Raw genomic sequence first — 21378 nt, 5'->3', positions numbered from 1 at the left:
ATAATGACAGAAAATTTCCCTAACCTGGTCAGGGAAAAAGTCACACAAGTTCAGGAGGAACAGAGAGTCCCAAGTAAGAAGAACCCAAAGAGGCCCACACCCAGGCACATCATAATTAAAATGCCAAAAATTCAAGACAAACAGAGACTTTTAAGGGCAGCAAAAGAAAAGCAATCTGTTACTTACAAAGGAGCTCCCATAAGGCTCTCAGCTAATTTCTCATCAGAAACTCTACAGGCCAAAAGGGAATGGCATGAACTGTTTAAGGTAATGAAAGCAAGGTTCTGAAACCAAGACTACTCTATTCAGCAAGGCCTTCATTCAAAATAGATGATGAAATTGAGAGCTTCTCACACCAAAAAAAAAAAGACTAAAGGAGTTTATCACCATTAAACCAGCATTGAAAGAAATATTAAAGGGACTACTGAAATAAGAAGTTGGAACAGAGAGAATGAGAAACATAGGCATAAAAAAATAAAATGGCAATAGATAAGTACCTATCAATAATAACCTAAAATATAAATGGATTAAATGCTCTAATCAAAAGACATTAGGTAGCTGAATAGATAAGAAAACAAGACCCAAATATATGCTCTCTACAACAGATCCACCTCAGAACAAAAAACACACGCTGAAAAAAAAAACAAAAAAAACACGCATACAACTTCTGCAGGACTTTAAGGGAGAGAACAAAAGCAACACAGAAATAGTAAGGGCCTTTAACACCCCACTGACTTTACTGGATAGATTTTTAAGACAAAAAATGAACAAGGAGCCCAGCCGGGCGTGGCTCAGAGGTTGAGCGTCGACCTAGGATCCAGGTGATCAGGGTTCGATTTCAGGTTAGGGCATGTGCCCGGGTTGCGGGCTGCAGCTGATCAATGACTCTCTCATCACTTGTGTTTCTATCTCTCCCTCTCCCTCTCCTTTCCTCTCTCTGAAATCAATAAAGATATATATATTTTAAAAATCAACAAGGAAACAACAACTCTAAATGACACAGTCAATCAGATGGATCTAATTGACATTTACAGAATATTCTACCCTAACGCTGCAGAATATACATTCTCCTCAAGTGCACATGGGGCATTCTCAAAGATAGATCACATGTTAGGACACAAAACAAGTCTCTACAAGTTCAAGAAGATTAAAATCATATCAAGCATCTTCTCAGACATTTACACTTTTGAGTACTATGCAGCTGTAAAATGGAAGGATCCCTTACACTTTAAGACAGCATGGAGGGACCAGGAAAGTATTGTGCTAAGTGAAATAAGCCAGTCAGAAAAGATAAGTATCACATGATCTTACTCATGTGTGGAATCTAATGAACAAAATAAACTAATGAACAAAATAGGTCCAGAGACCTAGAAGCAGGGAACAGACTGATGAACCTCAGAGGGAAGACAGGGGTGGGTGAGAAGAGATTAACCTAAGAACTTATATGCATACATGCATAACCCATGGACTCAGACAATAGTGTGGTAAAGGCCTGGAGGGGTGGGTGCACGGTGGAGGGGATCAATGTGGCAAAAAGGGACATCTGTAATACTTTCAACAATAGAGATAAATTAAAACATAGGGGAAAAAATGGTAAAGGCCTGGCCAGGTTGCTTAATTGGTTGGAGTGTCTTCCTGTACACCAAAAAATTTGTGGTGCAATCCAAGGTCAGGACATATACAGGAGGCAACCAATAGATGTTGTGCTCTCTCTTCTTTTCCATCTCCCTCTCTCTCTCCTCTTTCCCCTCTCTCAGAAAAATCAATAAAAACATATCCTTGTATGAGAATAAAAAATAAAAATAAATTGATAAAGGGTATACAAAGTACCACCTGTGCAGAAACCTTATAAGGGAGATGTCATAAGCTGAATTTGGTTGAAAGATTTATCTCTGGAGAATGTGATCAGACCAAGACAAGAGACACCTAGACAGTGAGATAGTTGGGAGTCCCACAGTGATACTGTCCAGGTCCTGCATAATGACCATATAACAAAGCTCTCCTTTTAAAAGCTCAGCCCCCACACACAGAACCTCAAATCAGCTTTTAGTACCTGCTCATAACTATAGGCAGACAATCAAAGATCACCAAATATTTGAGGACGGCCTCCAGTGTGAAAGACAGAATCCAAAACAAAACAAAACACACACACACACACAAAACAAAATCAACTACCCAAAAACAAATTGGGAAGAAACACAATTTAAGGAGAAATTATTAATATCATAACTGATCTTTAATAAAAATTAGGAAAAATGATGCATTCACAAACAGGAATAGAAGGTTGTAAAGAGGGGCTTTCAGAGAAAAAAAGAAAGTTTAAAATCATATTAGGAATATAAAACTCGAGAAGACTTCAATGACAAAACTGAGTAAATATCCTAGAAAGCAAAACCAAAAGAGGATGATTCTAGATGATCCAACATTTAAATCACCAGATTTCCAGAAAAAGATAACAAAGGAAGGAAACTATGAATGAAATAATTCCCAGGGGCTAAATAAAAGCTTCAAGATTATGAGAGTCCAGTGAGGGCCTAGCACAACATCACAAAACTTCAAAATTCAGCAACAAAGAGAAGCCCTAAAGCTCCTGGGATAGGCATGGAGGGCTGGTTACATTCAAGTGATCTAGATTCCAGATGGCATCAGGCTTCTATTGTAAAATTGGTAGCAAAAAAACAATGGGTGGACAATGCTTACAAATTTGGAGGTAAATTTACTTCAACTCAGAATTCTATACTCAGACAAAATATTAAGGAGTGGAGGAGACTAGAGACATTTTATATAAGGTCTCAAAACATTTACTTCTCCAGCATCCTTTCTGCGATTGCTACTGTAACTTGTGCTCCACCAAAACAAAAGAGTAAGCCAAGAAAAGGAAAGGCATGTGACACAGGAATCGTAAGATCAAACAGGAGAGATGAAAGGGAAATCACAGGATGATAGCAAATGAAAATCTCAGGATAGAAGTTGACACAGGCCCAGAGAGCACCCAGCCTAGATGAGAAGATGGGAAGAAAACAAATCATACTCAAAGAAGCATTCCACTCAAAATAAAATTAATATAATATCTGAGCATCTGGATATATTGAGAAAAGATACAGATTTTCCAGATAGTTTAAAAATAAAATAGTGAGAGAAACAGAAAACTAAACCATAAGGTGAGGGAGATCACTAATTACAGGGAAAACAAAATATTGTACAAGAAAGGAAATTAATTAAAAGTATACTACATGGCTCAGGTGGGAACACTGGTAACACAGTCGTCACATTGTAAATGGTGAATACTGATCTAACTAAAAATTATAATGTAAACTTTGGGAGGAGAAAGAAAGTGAGGAGGATGTATATAATGTCTTGAGGGGTGAGAAGTGGTAAGAGAGCATGAAATAATTATTTTCTATAATGAGAATTCGATAGATCTATCTGGAAAAAATCTGAAGGAAGTAGCACAAAGATTCTGGTTAGAGAAAAAGAAGTAAACACCACAAGAAACATTTAAAAGATTTGAAAGTAGTTGCCTCCAAGAAGCAAAAATGAGGGTGCGTGCTTAGAAGAAACCTGATTTTTATTTAAAAACAACAAAAAACTCAGAGAATTATCATACTTCCCTGAATCTTAACGTACTAAGGCACACTATTTTTTTCTGTACCACTAAGAAAAAGCTGAAAATTAAGACAAAATGTTCTCCTAAAGCTAAGAATTTTTATACGGATTGAAAGAGCTATTGGGGACTTATGTAGATATTTTGATCATGCCTCATTCTTGTACACACATTAAAAATGTAAATGAAATAAATTAGCCATAGTATTTCTAAAACTTCCTCACAGTCTAATTCTTCTGAGTTGTCTTGGACTCAAAGAAGCTGATCTTCATATTTTCCCAGACAGTATGAATCTCTGTGCCATCTAGAGTATTAGCAATATATAGCAACTATTAAAAGAGTGCTTACTTAGCCTTCTTAATTAAGCCACTTAACATCTTAATATTGTCTGGTGGTTTTCTTCCAAGCTGCTGACACCCGTTCTGCAACTTTTGATACTATTATTACTTAATTTTACCAGAAGACATCAATAAAAGTTTATTATATAACAATAAGGACTCATATTCCTTCCTTCCTCAAATGGTTCTTCAATAATTATTGAATAAAACATCAGGGAGTTGCAGTTTTTCAGTCATATCACTCTAAATAATAAAATTTGTGCAAGCAGATAATGATCACTATGTTAGAACCACTTCCTGGATGACAGCAAGTGGGAGACACCATCAATTATAAGATGCATCCCAACTTCAGACATGTTAAAACATTTATACCAAAAAACCCCCAAAACCCCACAATTATCTGCAATACAGATTTTAAAACCTACATGAAAAGGAGAAAGATGAAAAAGAGAAGTGACAGACTATTCTAATAATCCAAACAAAAACTGAGGCACAAGCAGTGGGGTGGAGAGAAGAAGATGGATACAAGGCATATTTAGAAACTAGAATCAACAGAGCTTGGTACTGATGGAAAGCTGAGGATGAAGGGAACAAAGGAGTAGAGGATGACTCTTGGGTTTCTAGGTGCTATATCTGGATAGGGAGCAGAGAAAGCATTAGGAGAAAAATTAGTTAAACTTTGGATACACTGAATCTGAGGTTTCATTTGATATCTACATAGAGATGTCCAGTAAGCAGGTGAATATGCAAATCTGGAACTTAATATAGAGTTGCCTAGTCTGCAGATATAAAGTTAGCAGAAATAAGTCAATGATACTGGATAATATACTGCCCATAGACAGTCTATTGAATTTAAAACCAAAAAAATAAAAAACCCATTAGAGTACTGGTCAGTATTTACAAGGTATATACAAAGAAGAGAATCCACTGGTTCTAGTTTAAGAAAAAAAGGGATTTATGACAGAATATTAAGTGGCTTCCTTAGGAATACTAATGAAAAAAAAATCTATCCTAAGCTACTACAGACAATCCCCAAAGCCACACTGCAGAACTGGGCAGATGAAGAAGCTGCTGCCTTTAAAATGGCCAGAGATCTGTAAAATCAGGAAATTGTTGGCCACATCAAAAACTACTATTATAACTACTTGCTCCAAAACCACATCATACTCATTAAACTTTATACCAGTCCCCATCTCCAAAATATCCCCATGCCTTTACACTCTACTCTCAAATTAGCTCCAAATCTAAATCTCACACAAATGTATGTATCTGTTTGGCAGAACTTAAATTACATCCAGAACTCTAAGGAATCTGAAAAATGTTTTGCTCTGTTTTGTTTTGATTGTTGCAGTGGAGGTGAGGTGAGAGGGTTAGGGGGTAAGGCGGACTTGTTTAGCTTTCTGGCTTCCACATGTTAGAAGGAAACTGGGCTGAAATGCATGATGAGTGAAGCACATTACCTACTATGAAGACCAAAAAGAGGATATTGGGGAAAATGAAAATTAAAAATGTGATAAATCGGTAAGGAGACAAAGAAGGCATAGTCAGAATGGTGAGCACACTGCAATAAAAGCCAGTAAAAAAGGGAATTTTTAGAAGAAATGAGTAGTAAACAGCATCAGAAGCTGCTAAGAAATAAAAAGTTTAAACAGATAAAATCTAAAGAATATCTGGTAGAGTTCCCAAAAACAATATCCTTTGGTGACCTTAGCAGGAGCAATTAAAGTGAAGTGTTTAAGGAAAATGTTTGAAATGGGTTGAAAAGTGAATGGGAAGTATAGGCTGTGACTTCAAGGAGTTTAGCCTCAACTTAAATGTGAAGTAATCTCTAAGAGCCTGAGTTTCCTCATCTGATTAAATGGATTTATACACACCTTGCAGGTTTCTTATAAGTGTAACTTAATGTGGCCAGGCCCTTACCACTGCAACACAGAGCAAAAAAATTAACCTCACTTTTGCAAAAAAGGTCTCTCTAATTACCTCCTGGCTGTTGGCATTTGGAGGAGCTCAGTCATTTACCCTGTTTTCACTTCCAACCTATTCCAAATTGAGAACAGACTCATTTCACAAAAATCCATCGCATTCCCTAGGAGGCTGTGCTACTCCTAGTCCCATCCTATGTTTGCTATCAGATGCAAAGCCTCAGACTTCAGCCAAATGATATCAAGGCTCTCCTCTGACAGTCACCGTTGGCCTCTGAAGAAACTGAAAGGGCTTGTCAAGCTGTGTACAAAAGTGGACATTACTGCTTTAAACTCAGTTCAGGGTTTATTCATTGGTTTTATCCATTGCCTAAATGTCGCCTGATCTCATACTAAGAAAACAACCCTTTTTCTGTTATGGCATTGCTCTTGTCCCTTCTGGAACAACAGACTATATTTCCCGTCTGGTTTGAATCAAAATATACCACAAAAGAAACTGTGTCAGTTCTCAATGATTTCTCTTTTTGGCATTCAGATGGAATGGAATCAGGCCTATGCACCTTCCAATTAAACTCTATTTGAGCGAAAGTGGAGGGGGCTGGGAAAGCTTCCTGTCATTCTCTAATCAGAGTTAATGTAAACAAAAGACATAGCACAGCAGCACTATTCATAATAACCAAAAAGTAAATACAACCAATGGACACTGAGTGATGAATAGCTTAAACAGGAATATTCATATGTTAGATTATTCAATCATAAAAAACATGAAGTATTGATAGATCTTAAAATGTGGATGAACCTTGAAAATATTATGCTAAGTGAAAGAAGCCAGTCACAAAGGATCACAGATTACAAGATCCAATTTATATGAATTGCCCAGAAGAGGCAAATCTATAGAGAAAGAAAGTAGATTAGTGATTTCCTAGGGAGGGACAATGGGGAAGCTGAGGGGTGGGCAGTGATTGCTAAGAAGTTTCTTTTTGTGGTGATAAAAATGTTTAAAAATTGATTGTGCTGAGGGTTGCACAACTCTATGGATATACTAAAATCTAATAAATTGTACACTTTAAATGGGCAAATCATATGGTATGTGAATTATATCTCAATAAAGATTTTTTAAATGGCCAGCTTCTTCTCAAACTAAGAGAAATGATTGAGGTTTTGAGTACAACTAAGTTCATTAGTTGGGGTCAAAAATTGAAAAAATTCCAAACTGAAAACCTAAGCTTTGAAATAGAAGGCAAAGCCATCTGTTAAAATGTTTATAGGCAGACAATAATATGTCCAATGTAAAGACTGTGGAGGTGATGCAGTTCCTTGAAATCAAGTTTCAGGGTGTGCCGTGAGAGTGGGTGGCTGAGATAAAGTGGAAAGAGACGTGGCACAGGTTTAGGAAGTCCTGAGGCCTACTATAGTTCAAAAGAATTTGCTGAGCCTTGGCCAGGTGGCTAAGTCAGTTGGAGCATTGTTCCTTACACCAAAAGGTTGGTGGCTCAATTCCAGGTCAGTGCACATACCTAGGTTGTGGGTTCCATCCCTGGGGGGCATATGGGAGGCAACCTATTCATGTCTCTCTCTCTCCCTCCAAAATTGATAAGCATATGCTTGGGTTAGAATTTTTTTTAAAGTATTTGTTGAATGGAATTAAGAATTACTCCCCCTGCTAGCACTGTATAAGACAGCATTAAGGCTTTAAAATCAATATAATCTTTAAAATCTTAGAAATTGTCATTACATTTACCCTAGGCAAATCTCATTTTTATTCTACTAAATTCAGGGATGGTTGTATGAGTTTGAATGGAGACCATATTCAAATTACCTCTCATCTATGGAGGAGAAAAAAAGAAAAAGAAAGAGAAGTTCTTTGAGTGCACAATGATTACACTAAGAATATGAAAACTACTTAGGAGAATGAGTTTCCAGAAACTTAGAAGCAAAATAATAAATATACAGGACAATAAATAAAATGCTAAACACCTATATCTACTGATTGAAGAAACTCACCTAAGACCCTCTTCCTTTGTAGCCCTAAGATAAGTAGAGTCAGAAGAGAGATGTCTGGGAACCCCAAAGGCTCTTCTCCCTTGCCTGACCCCTTATCCAGGGCACCTTTTCAGGTCCCAGCTGATCTTCAGATCCCTGGAACCAGCCTGTTTTCTTTCCATGAGGGCACCACTCTCTAGAAGTGCGTCGCTATACTCACCCCTCTCAAAATAAGGTTTGGAGTTGACATGATATCCACACTTCCCTTGCCCCTAAACTAGTCTCCCTCTACTAACACAAACAAACAATAAAAATAAAAAGTCCAAATCAAAAAATAGAACCAGCCCAGCTGGCGTGAGCATCAACCTATGATCCAGGAGATCAAGGTTCAATTTCTAGTCAGGGCAAATGCCCTAGTTTCAGTATTGATCCCCAGTAGGGGGACAGCTGGAGGCAGCCAATCAGTGACTCTCTCATCATTGATGTTTCTGTCTCTCTCTCCTTCTCCCTTCCTCTCTCTGAAACTAATAAAAGATATATTTTTATATAAAAAAATTTTTTTAAGAAATAGAATCAGTCAAGTTATATTAAGCACAATGGAATTTAATAAAGGGAATTGAGTGTTTTAAAGCTAACTGGAATGGCTGGAGGAGCAGGTTCTAGACTGGGCTTCCAGAAATAACTTCCAGAATAATGCAGAACTGACTATGCAGGCAAGCTATTATAACAAATTGGTGTGTAGTTTTTTCTTTATGCTGTTTCTTTCAAATTTTGGGTTCATTTTTATAGTAATTTTGTAAAATGCAATGTGTGGACCTTGTTTGGATACAGACATTAATAAAACAATTGTTCAAAGAGTTTGAGATCATTGGGGAAAGTTGAACACAGACCATTAGATGATATCAAGACATTGTTCATTTGTTCAGTAAAATAATATTACTGTTAAGTTATACATTTTCAAAGTCCTAATTTGTTAGTGATATATACTGAAAATTTTATGAAAAAAACACTATATTGTATGCATTTCCCTAAAATACTTCAAAGGAAAAAGAAGTTAGGAGTAGAGAGAAAAAGAGAGACAAAGAGAGGAATAAATAACAAGAATGTCAAAAAGTTGGTAATTTTTGAAGCTGATTTATGCATGGGGAATAGAAGGGTCATTCTACTGTTTAAAATATTTGAAGTTGAGGAGTTGCCTCAGCAGAGTTTTCTGACCCTTTTGATTCTTAGTCATCTCATAGGTCCTCTGTCTCCAAGGCTGATTTGCTGTGGGGTTTTATTTGTTCTCTAGCTTTCACTTTTCTCCTAGCAGAACCACAGAAATATATTTCCCCTTCTATAATAGCACACTTTCATTTTACAAAAATGTACAGTTCTGGGGCTAATGGAGTGCTCACTGTGGGGAAGGGGGGTAATTGTAGTCAGAACTGTTATGGAAGATAAAAACCTAAGCAAAGGTCTGCAGGATACAGTGATTTTACTAAAAAGGATAGCCCATTCTCAAATTGTTCCCCTCATAGGCAAAATCTGTTGTAGATAACCTGCTTCATCCTAGGCTAGGGTTCTAAATTTCATTTGTGCTGTATTATTTTGTTCTTGTTTTTATCTTTACTTTGTAGCTATTCTTGGTTTAATAAATTGTGGTTTTTCAGCTCAAAAAATAAAATAAAATATTTGAAATGTCTAAAAGATTTTCCTCTGTATTTATGGGTTATCCCTTTTATTATTCTGCATGTTATTTATGTTTTCTTCATTTTTTCTAGAGTAATCTTCCAAAGATATGTTTTTTTTGTTATGATTTTAGAGAACAAATTTTTAAATTTGTTTACTAATTATTCTACTTTAAAAAAAGTAACTTTAGATTTTATCTAAAAAGAATTCATTCTATATTTTTCAAGTTAATTTTATTGTTCTTTGTACAGCTTCTTGAATTGAATGGTTAGTTTATTTATTTTCTTTTCCTGGTTACAAATTAAAGCATTTAAGCTATGAATTTTTCTTTCAGTACAGTTTTGGTGTATCCCATAAGCATTGATAGGGACTATTATTTTTGTGTGAAAGGATATTGTGCATATGGTGGAATCATGTTCAATGTTTATTTTACTGTGCTTCTGATGTGCCTTCTTAAACTGCAGAATCTGAAAGGCTAAACACTACATTTCCCAGATTCCCTAACAGATAGAGGATTGAAGGTGGTTTAGATTTGGTCAATCAGATGTATCTGTACAAGTTTTGGAAAGCAGAAGAAGGGCAGAAGCAAACTCATACTACTTCTGAAGGCAGGTACAGTTCTAAGTAATTAATTTATCTGCAGCTGAATAAGCAGAGGTCCCAGTGTCAGTCATTAGTTTTATGGATGTCATAAGGCAGGCACAGGACATCATTTTCCTGGTGCAGATTAGAGCAGAGGCTCTGTGGTTCTGGAGCCTGCAGCAGTAATGACAGTTTCCTGTTTATGGTAGCGTCCTTATCAGGACAGCAGTTTTCTGTAGCAGTGGCTTTCTGATGTGGAAGACACAGCAGCTGCTTTGGTAACACCATTGGAAGTGTGGTTTTCAGAGTCATTTCTGAAAGCTCAAACTAGCATCTGGTCTTCAGCATATTCTCAACATTTGTACAAGGCATTTAATTTCCTATCATAATCTTCCTAAACTGGCCATAGTGAATTCTGTTCTTTGTAAGTAAACCTTGAGTAATATAATGAAATTAGCAGTGTGGTTCTATACTATTCACAATAAAGTGTTGGTTACATTTGACAGACCCAAAATAGCAGTGGCTTTAAAAAGTTAGAACTATTTTTCTCTATAATATAAATGTCTGGGCCATTATGGGATTCCACTCTGGAAAGCTAGGCCCTTTCTATCTTTTTGCTCTGATATCTCTAGGCTTTTACAAGTGTCCACATGGTCTAAAATAGCTCACCACTGTGTCTGTATTCCATCCAGAGGGCAGAGAAAGAAGGACATTCACTTGGCATAGTTGGCAGGATTCCAAGGAAGTCCAAGCAGGACCACCCTGCAAAGCTAGGTATGAGCAAGGACCCATTGCATCCCATCAGCTCCCCACCTTGCTTTTAGTGAATTTGGGTGAGTTTTCTGTCAGCATCCCCGATCTCCCTGCTTTAGGTAGCAAATCCTGACTTCATCTGAGCTGTTCTTAGAAAATTCTTGAAGTGGATAAACTTTGAGATAACCCAGGGAAAGGAGAAAAATGGATGGCTGCTTTTATAATTTTTTTAATTGATTTTAGAGAGAGAAACAAGGATTTGTTGCATGCACTCATTGGTTGATTCTTGTATGTGCCCTGAACAGGGAAAAACCCACAAGCTTGGCAACCTTGGCAACCTTGGTGTATCAGGATGATGCTCTAGCCAACTGAGCTATTTGACCAGGGCCTGGGAGGCTATTTTTAATTTTGGCTCTTTATTGGATTGCTTGCTGAGAGTCTGAGCAAAATCTTTGCTGGTTAAATGAGAGACTGAACTCTTCTTAGCTCCAAAAGAGAAAGGACACTTGCTTCCTATGGATAAAAAAGGGACTCTGTAACAAATCTAATCAAAAGTAACTCATAAGGTGATCTGATCATAAATTCTTAACTGGGAAGTCATGGTGGGTAGTCATATCTCAGGCATATAATGACTTTAGTAAAAGGTTTGCCTTTGCCTTAAACAAGCCCTGCCCATTGTTTCTGTGCATCTAGGTTAACATATTTTTGAAATTCCTCTTTTTCAGTCCCTATGAAGCTTAATTACCCTCATAAGAGCACAAAATGTTGTAAACTATCCTATAATCCAATCCTCATTTTGCTTTCTCTCATCTTAATGTAATCTTTCTTGCTTTCCTTTCTTAGTTCCAAATGTATAAAAGAAACTGTAAAACTGTAATTCTCTGGAACACTTAGAATCTTGCTTCCTGGCATATGTTGTCAATTTCACTTGAATAAACTCTCTACAGATTTAGATAATTCTTACATCAACATCCCACATTCTGAATAGCCAATTGGACAATGATAATTCTTGCAAATCTCTGAATCCAGAGATGAGCACCACAAGGTATCCAGTGTAGTAATGCAACCAATCCCAGAGAAGCCAGTGGAAGCCCCAGGGAGAGTTCTTTGTGAAGGGCAGGGTGCCCTGGAATAGGTTCACCCTGAGAGAGGGACCTGTGCCTTGGAAAGTGTTGCAGTTCCAGTGGCATCCAGAAGGCTCTTGCTGGCCCTTGTTCAGGTATTCTTAGGTTACTAAGATTCTTTGTTGGGAGTGGCTTAAATATATTTTTATTGATTTCAGAGAGAAGAAGGGAGAGGGAGAGAGAGAGAGAAATATCAATGATGAGAGAGTCATTGATTGGTTGCCTCCTGCACACCTCGGTACTTGGGATTGAACCCACAACCTGGGCATGTGACCTGACTGAGAATCGAACCGCAATCTCCTGGATCATAGGTTGATGCTCAATCACTAAGCCACGCTGTCCAGGCTCTTTGTGGGGTTGCCCGAGAAAAAATTTTCTCTGGGGCATGAAGTGGTCCTACAGGGATATTCACTACATTTATATTCACTGCTCCTCTGAAGACTTGCATGTAAAAGCTGGTTTTCCATAGAAGTTTGTTCTGACTCTATAGATATAAAAAAAATAAAGCTAAAATTAAAGTGGGAAATTTTGCTTCCAGGGCTGACAAACCCATGACAGTCAGCCTCCCATGATTCAGGAAGATGGCTGAAATAATGATGTTTTTGATACTTCTAAATTAGTATTTTGTTGGTACAATTAGAAAAAGACCACTATAAAATTAGGCAGAATTAATAAAAAACATTTTAATTGGTCTTTCCAGGCTTCAACAAGAGAATTTAGATAAATGGATCAACCTATGATTTCATTTAGGTGTCAACCAATTCTTTGAGGTATTAAAAATGGCTGTCCTTATTCAAAAGGTGCATTTTGAACTTGACTTGTCAAAGACATATAAATTGTAAATGCCATCAAAACAAAATTTGGATCCAACTGTTCTTTTATACACTAGTGAGTTTTCCTCATGGCTAAAAGGTCTCTGGGCACCTCTCCCTCCAGGAAACATAACCACATCTTTCTTCCCTCTCAAGCATGCATCTCCTAAACACTAAGGGCCCCCACAAGACTTAAAACCAGGGGAACAAAAGGCAGTGGCAGCTCATTCTGGGCTAACCCCCTTGAACCTGTCTCCAAGGCCCCTTTTCTCTGACTTTTCAGTGAGCCAAAGCAGCCCTGCCTAGTCTCTCTCCTGTTGCTTCTTCTATTCCAAGCCCTTCCTTGTTTCACTGTTCCCAGCTTTAATAAAATAAAATAAAAATTGAATATAAAAAATAAAAATTAAAAATAAAAGTTCTCTGTGTTTATGTATGTCTAAATATGGGGGTAGACAAAAGTAAGTTTACAGTTGTAATAGAAAAATTAATAAATAATAATACAAGAATAAGCTGTGTTTTGTATACTCACAACTGTAAACTTACTTTTGTACACCCTTGTATGTTGTAATTGTAATTTTCTACTTCTTAATGGTATTGTTAAAATAATTTAAAGGTAGGTGGTTATAAGGATTGAATATCCTAAAATTCTCAGAAATATAGAAACTAACCCAAATGTTTTTCAAGTTCACATAATCTAAAATTAATTTTTAGTAAATAAAAGTTAAAGTGTGTTTTTTTCAGTAGAACAGGCATGTCATTTGAGTTATTGATATTAAAATGATATTATATTTTACCCAGATTTTACAAAAATAAATCCATGTTAATAATTGACTTTGATGTTTATGAAACATGCTTCTCAAGGTTATAAACTGTCTTCATAATGAGTCTGACAAGCTAGAGAATGCTAATTGCTTACTTCTTCATTTTCACTACAAATTGAGGTTTTTAAGGAATAACTTTGCAGTGTCCCAGAAGGGCTCTGGAACACCTCAAAAGATTTTTTTTTATGTTAAATTGAATGGAAAGCATTGTAAAATAAGTGATGAAAAAAACTTTGAGGGTATATTGTATGGGTAAGCAATGGTTGTAAATTAAACAAATAGGATTATGGGAAACCCAAGACATCCACTTGGTTCACCCAGGCTCCCTGGCAAACCCATTTTTTTGGTTTTTGAATTCGTTTTTGCATCACAGTGCATTTAAACTGAACTTAAATAAGATGAAAGAATTTATGACATTATTGAAAGGAGACATCTTACAATATTGCCAAGATTTGATAAAGACACTTCAAGAAAATGCCAAATCCATAATGGCTTCCTTTCACAGCAATCTCCCAGGAGACAAAGACTTTAGAGATCAGAGATTGTTACTGAAGATTCTGTTTATTGGAAAGGACATCAAATAAAAAACACTTTCCATTCTTGTTTGAAGGGACCTTATTAGGCACCTAACCACAATGAACATTTACCACTGTCTCTGACACTTGCCTCTGCCTACTAAGGGTATCACAGTCTCCTTGAGGACAAAAAGGACATCAACAAGGCCTGAATACCTATGGATTGATGTTGAACTCAGAAACTATTTTGTTTGATTATCTTTACTTGTCTGCTAATGATATTAGTCATAACAAAGTTATGCTTGTTCTTTGGGTTTTTCTGTATAGTCCACTTTTAATGATTACTGAAGATGTTAATACTCTTTTTATGGCTTATGTAAATGTTATACTAAATGCAAAATACAGAAAAATGGGGCAGAAGGCAAAACTCAGATAATTATAGTTTATAAAATAGAAATGATGCAGAGTGTTTTCCAAAATGAAGACCATACTACTTGACTGCCTTTCATTTACCAGCCCTTACACTTTGGAAAAATTTGGCTTCAGTTCACATCCCATGGTTACAGTATTGCACCATCCCCTGTGTTCCACCATTTCAACAAGACGACATTGATTCTGAGACATTCTAAGAATAAGCCTTCCCAGCACTGTGAGACTACACTATCCACCCAAAAAGGTTGGATAGGCAACAAAGTGAAAATAGATAAATTGTACTACATCAAAAGTTAAAACTTCTGTATACCAAAGGACACAAGGCAATCTTCAGAATAAGGCAAAATATCTACAAAACATATATCTGATAAAGGGTTAATATCTAGAGTATATAAAGAACTCATAAAACTCAAAACAAAGGAAAAAATCCCAAATAACCCAATTAAAAAATTGAAAAGGACTTGCCAGGCCAGTGTGGCTCAAGTTGGTTGAGCATCAGAAGGTTCCCAGATTCAATTACAGTTCAGGGTACATGCCCAGGTTACAGACTCCATCCCCAGTAGAGGGTGTGCAGGAGGCAGCCAATTGATGTTTTTCTCATCAATGTTTTTATCTCTGTCCCCTTCTCACTTCCTCTCTCTGAAATCAAAAAGAACATATTTTTTAAAAATTTATCTTTATTGTTGAAAGTATTACAAGCATCTGCTTTTCCCCCAATTGATCCCCTCCACCATGCACCCCTCCCCCCAGGCCTTCACCACACTATTGTCTGCATTCATGGGTTATGCCTATATGCACACAAGTTCTTAGGTTAATCTCTCCCCAGCCACCCATCTACCTCTGCCTTCCCTTTGAGATTCCTCAGTCTGTTCCATGAGCTATGTCTCTGGATCTATTTTGTTCATTGGTTTATTTTGTTCATTAGATTCCACATATGAGTAAGATCATGTGATACTTGTCTTCTCTGACTGGCTTATTTCGATAAGCATAATGCTCTCCAGATCCTACCATGCTGTCTCATAGGGTAAGGGAACCTTCTTTTTTACAGCAGCATTGTATTCTATGGTATAAATGTCCAAGGAGATACTTGATATGATTTCAATCTTCTGGAACTTACAGACTTTTTTTGTGCCCTAACAAGTTTGGAGACATTCATATTCTGCAGCGTGGGAGTGAAATGTTTTGTAAATGTCAATAAAATCCATCTGACCTAGTGTGTCATTTAGAATCACTGTTTCCTTGTTGATGTTTTTTGTCTGGAAGATCTACACACTAAAGTCAGTGGAGTATTAAATTCTCCTACTATGACTGTATTGCTGTCGATCACTCCTTTAAAGGCCTCCAGAAATTTTGTTGTTTTTATTTTCAGCCTCTCTGAGTCTTTTGTTCCGAGGTGGGTCTGTTGTAGACAGCATATATTTGGGTCTTTTTTCTTACCCATTCAGCTACTTTATGTCTTTTGATTGGAACATTTAATCAATTTATATTTAAGGTTATTATTGACAGGTACTTATCTATTGCATTTTATTATTTCTTTTTTTAATTTATCTTTATTGTTGAAAGTATTACAGATATCCCCACATTTTTTCCCCATTTATCCTCTCCACCCCATATCTGCCTGCCCTCCCAGCCCCAGGCCTAAACCACACTATTGTCTGCATCCATAGGTTATGCATATATGTATAAAAGTTTTTTGATTAATCTCTCCCCACACCCCACACCCCTGCCTTCCCACTGAGATTCATCAGTCTGTTCCATGCTTCTATGTCTCTGGATCTATTTTGTTCTTCAGTCTATTTTGTTTATTACATTCCACATATGAGTAAGAACATGTAAAACTGAATCACCAAGAATCAGAAAATGTGAATAGGCTAATAACAACTGATGAAATCGAACCAGCAATAAAAAAACTACCAGCAAGCAAAAGTCCTGGTACAGCTGGTCTCACAGGGGAGCTTTCTAATTCTTTAAGTTGTAGAGTTAGATAGTTTACTAAAAATGTTTCTTGCATTTGTAAGTACACCTGTAATGCTATGACATTCCCTCTAAGTACTGTTTTTCCTGTGTCCCATAGATTTTGAGTCGTGTGTTCATTATCATTTGTTTCCAGGAAGTTTTTCATTTCTTTCTTGATCTTATTGGTAACCCATTCATTGTTTAATAACATGCTATTTAGCCTCCATATGTGTGAATGTTTTTGAGTGTTTTTACTGTAGTTGATTTCTAATTTCATGCCATTGTGTTCTGAGATGCTTGATATGATTTCAATCTTCTTGAATGTGTAGAGACTTGTTTTGTGTCCTAACATGCAGTCTATCTTTGAGCATGACCCATGTGCACTTGAGAAAAATGTACATTCTGCAGCTTTGGAGTAAAATGTCCTGTAAATATCAATTAAATCCACCTGATCTAGTGTGCCATTTAGAATCACTGTTTCTGTGTTGATCTTTTGTCTGGAAGATCTATCCAGTAAGTCAGTGGGGTGTTAAAGTCCATGACTATGACTGTATTGCTATTGATCTCTCCCTTAAAGTCCTTAAGGTTATTACTGATAGCTCCTTATTTATTGTCATTTAAATTCTTTATGCCTATGTTTCTCCCTCTATTTCTTCATATTATTACAGGAGTCCCATTAACGTTTCTTGCAATGCTTCTATTTCTACTTCTAGTTACAGCAGGCCTTTAACATTTCCCACAATGCTGACTCAGTGGTGATAAATTTCTTTAGCCTTATTTTTGTCTGGGAAGCTCTTTATTGTACCATCTATTTTAGATGATAGCCTTGCTGAATAGAGTAGTCTTGGTTTCAGATCCTTGTTTTGCATTACCTTGAATACTTCATATTATTCTCTTCTGGCCTGTAGAATTTCTGATAAGTGAGCTGACAACCTTATGGGAGCTCCTTTGTAGGTAACAGATTGCTTTTCTCTTGTTGCCTTTAGGAGTCTCTGTTTGACTTGAATTTTTGGCATTTTAATTAAAATGTACCTGGGCACGGGCCTCTTTGGATTCTTCTTGCTTGGGACTCTCTGTGCCTCCTGAATTTGTGTGACTTTTTCTTTCACCAAGTTAGGAAATTTTTCAGCCATTATTTCCTCCAACAGGTTCTCTAACCCTTGCTTACTTTCTAGCTCTTCTGGCACTCCTGTATGTGAATATTGTTACATTTTATGTTCCCACAGCTCTTAAACTGTCCTCCTTCTTTTTAATTGTTTATTCTTTTTGATTCTCTAATTTAGTGATTTTTTTCCTACTCTGTCTTCTAATTTCCTGATCTGATCCTCAGCTTCCACTAATCTGTTTATTCCTTCCAATGTATTTTTTCATTTCTACTATGTAATTCTTAATTTCTTTCATAGTTTCCATTTCCTTTCTCATGCTCTTGAGCATCCTTATGATCAGTATTCTGAACTCTATATTTGATAGATTACTTATCTCCATTTCATTTTGCTCTTCTTCTGGAAAATTCTTTTGTTCTTTCACTTGGGGCTTGTTTTTTGGCCTCCCCATTTTGACTGCCTGTTTGGATTTGTTCCTATGTAGATCTGCTAGGACTCTCAGTCTTTTGGATGGTCTCTGGTGGAGGCCAATGTCACACTGTTTGTGACTGGCCTTGAGTATACCCTATTTGTTGTTTTCCATACTCCACAACTTGTCTTCTCTCTGCTGGGGTTGGGTGTGTTTGGACAGAACCAAGGTGAGCACCAAGTTCTGCTTTTCCAAGCCCTGTGTCCAGAAGCCAATCAGGCAAAGACTTAAAGCAACCACAGGCTGATTGTTATTCAGTCTCTTAATGAGCCTCAGGCTGTAGAAACTCCCCAGGTTAGGGTGAGAGGTTTTCCAACAGGGTGGGGCAAAAGCTGCTTGGATAGTAAATGTCTGCCTGAGAATGATGTCCTCTGCCATACTGGGGAATGACTCAGCACAGGAATTCAGGTGGCTGCCATCTGAGCTCTACCCCATCACCAGGCTCGCTAGATTCTCCTTACCCAGATCTAGTCCACTCTGCCGTCCCTCTGCTGCTGGAGCCCAGGGTGAGTGGATGCACATGAAACTTTGTGCATTGGCCCTTTAAGAGGATTCCTGCATTTCCAGCCATCTCTCCCTGGAAAACAGAAACCCTGCTACTGTTCACAGCCATATGTTATATGGGCACCTTTCTCAGTTCTGGTGCTCTGGGCTGGGAAGTCCAGCTTGGGGTTTTGGCCCCAAAGTTATCAGTGGGAGCCCTCCACAGCTGAGATATACCTCAGGAACTTCAGCTGCTGCCTGTGGGAGCCCAGCCAGCCCTCTCGTGCCTCCACACATTCTACCACTCTCAATGCAGTCACCACTTTTAGTCCTGATTATGAGGGTGCTCTCCAGCTAGTATTCAGCTGCAGTTGATAGAAGTTGGTTCTTCTATATTTTAGCTGTAATTCCAGTTTGATTCTGGGAGAGTGTCAGTGTAGCTTCCATTCAATCGGCTGCCATCTTGGACTCTTCAAGAACATTTTTTTTTTAATTGGCAAAAGACAAATATGTGAAAATACCTGAAAATAATATATCTGATAAAGGGTTAATATCTAGATCATATAAAGAACTCCTACAACTCAAAACAAACCAAAAAAAATCCCAAATAACTCAATTAAAAAGGGGGCAAAGGAACCTGCCAACAAGCAACATGGCTTCTCCTTCTCAGCTCAAGGATAAGGGTTTCCCCTCAACCTCACCCAACTCGGAGCAAGGTGGGCACCTACCATATAGCTTACTTTGCCTTTTAGTAAGCATGGAAAACTTAGACTGCATAAATGGTATGTCTCATTGTCAGACAAAGAAGAAATAGATCACAAGAGAATTTTTTAAAATCATTTTAGCCTGGAAACCTAAAATGTGTAGTTTTCTCAAGTGGTGAGATCTGAAGATTGTTTATAAAATATATACTAATCTGGCCCAGCTGGGCGTGGCTCAGCAGTTGAGCATCGACCTAGGATCCAGGTGATCAGGGTTTGATTCCCGGTCAGGGCACATGCCCAGGTTGTGAGCTCGATCAATGACTCTCTCATCATTGATGTTTCTCTCTCTCTCTCTCTCTCTCTCTCTCTCTCTCTCTCTCTCCTTTCTTGTCTCTGAAATCAATAAAGATATATATATATACTAATCTGTATTTTTGCTGGGCTATTGAGGATCAGGACAATGAGCTAATTATGCTGGAAATAATTCATCATTACATGGAACTACTTGCCAAGTATTATGGCAGTGTGTGTGAACTTGATATCATCTTTAATTTTGAGAAAGCTTATTTTATTTTGGATGAATTTCTTTTGGGAGGGGAAGTTCAGGAAACATCCAAGAAAAATGTTCTTAAAGCAACTGAACAGGCCAATCTGCTGCAGGAGAAAACAAAATGAATGTTTATTACAGGGAGGTTTCATGGGCTTTTCAGGAGTTTCTTGGAGTCCCTAGAAATCCATCTCCAGACACTCTACGCCATGTCATGAATACTTGAATACCCCAGTGTACTAAATGACTACTCAACATGTATGCCGATTCTCACGGAAAAAATAGAGAGCTGATATACTTATGAAAGAAGATATTCTCAGCTTGGTAATCATCTTATAATAATAGAATGTTTCAGATTCAACACATTTACAATTGTAATTTTGTTCCTGTTCTACTTCCTCTTTTCTAATTTATTTTCATTTTATATGTGATTTTGATATAGTTTATTCCTGCTTGGAGCTTGTTTAATTTCTTCTTGAAAAAATATGACCTATGAATGTTTTAGTAATATTTCATCTTAAACACATCCATGTCATTTGTGAACCATTTGTAATTAATTTTGTAAGAGGAAACCCTAGCAATCATTACAATGTTTACCAAAGGAAATACAGCTGAAATGCTAGGTCTAAATAAGAAGTTCCATAATATATAATGTGGTTTGATCTTCAAATGTTGAAAGAAACCCACTATGTTTAGTATGACTATATTACAGTCTATATGAGCTAATGTGTTTTAATGTAACACATAAAAGTGTATTCAGAAATACAAGAAAGTAAAATCTGTATTATTACATCGTTTAAGATAAAACATTCACAGTTCTTAAGAAATTAGTAAAGCCACATTTATTAAATCACATTTATGCTATATAATAATATCAAACATCCCCCTTAAGAATTACCTGAAGACTATGTTAGAAAACCTCATCTGTAATATTTATTTAATAGTAACTCTTTCAAAGTATTAATACTGAATTTATATAGTCAAATTCAAATATTCGGTTTATATACTTATATTTTACTAGTGATGGCTTTATCATATAGCCTTCATTTAAAATAATTAACAATTTGTTTTACCAAGAGCTGGTTCTGTGAAAAGATAAACAAGATTGATAAAACCTTTAGCCAGATTCATCAAGAAACAAAGAGAGAAGACCCAAATAAATAAAATCTGAAATGAAAGAGGCAAAGTAGCAACTGACACCACAGAAATACAAAAGAATTGTAAAAAATACTATGAGCATTTATATGCCAACAAACTGGACAACCTGGCCAAAATGGCCAAATTCCTAGAAACATACAATCTTCCAAAACTCAATCAGGAGTAAGGAACCAGAAAACCTGAATGAATCAATGACAACTAAAGAAATTGAAGAAGAAATAAAAAATCCCAACTAACGAAAGTCCTGGACCAGATGGATTTACAGTTAAGTTTTACCAAACATTTAAAGAAAAACTAACACCTATCCTTCTCAAGCTGTTCTAAAAAATTCAAGAGGAGGCAAAACTTCCAAGTTCTTTTTATAAGGCCAGCATTATCCTGATTCCAAAACCAGATAAAGA

At 36.8% G+C, this 21378-nt stretch overlaps 1 pseudogene across 1 annotated transcript in view; it reads left to right on the top strand.

Annotated features, from left to right (window-relative positions):
- The window catches only part of LOC308561598, a 54594-nt pseudogene extending 34549 nt beyond the window's left edge, over window positions 1–20045 (top strand). Inside the window, exons 2-3 of the transcript in view lie at window positions 19321–19463; window positions 19681–20045. The product of the transcript in view is annotated as an uncharacterized misc_RNA (transcript). The remainder of the gene's footprint in view (window positions 1–19320; window positions 19464–19680) is intronic.
- The last annotated feature ends 1333 nt before the right edge of the window (window positions 20046–21378 follow it).

This window comes from Miniopterus schreibersii (genome assembly GCF_964146895.1).
Source record: "Miniopterus schreibersii genome assembly, chromosome: 9".
Taxonomy (NCBI): domain Eukaryota; kingdom Metazoa; phylum Chordata; class Mammalia; order Chiroptera; family Miniopteridae; genus Miniopterus; species Miniopterus schreibersii.
Note: the sequence above shows the minus strand (reverse complement) of the source record. Positions and strands in the feature narration are given on the sequence as shown.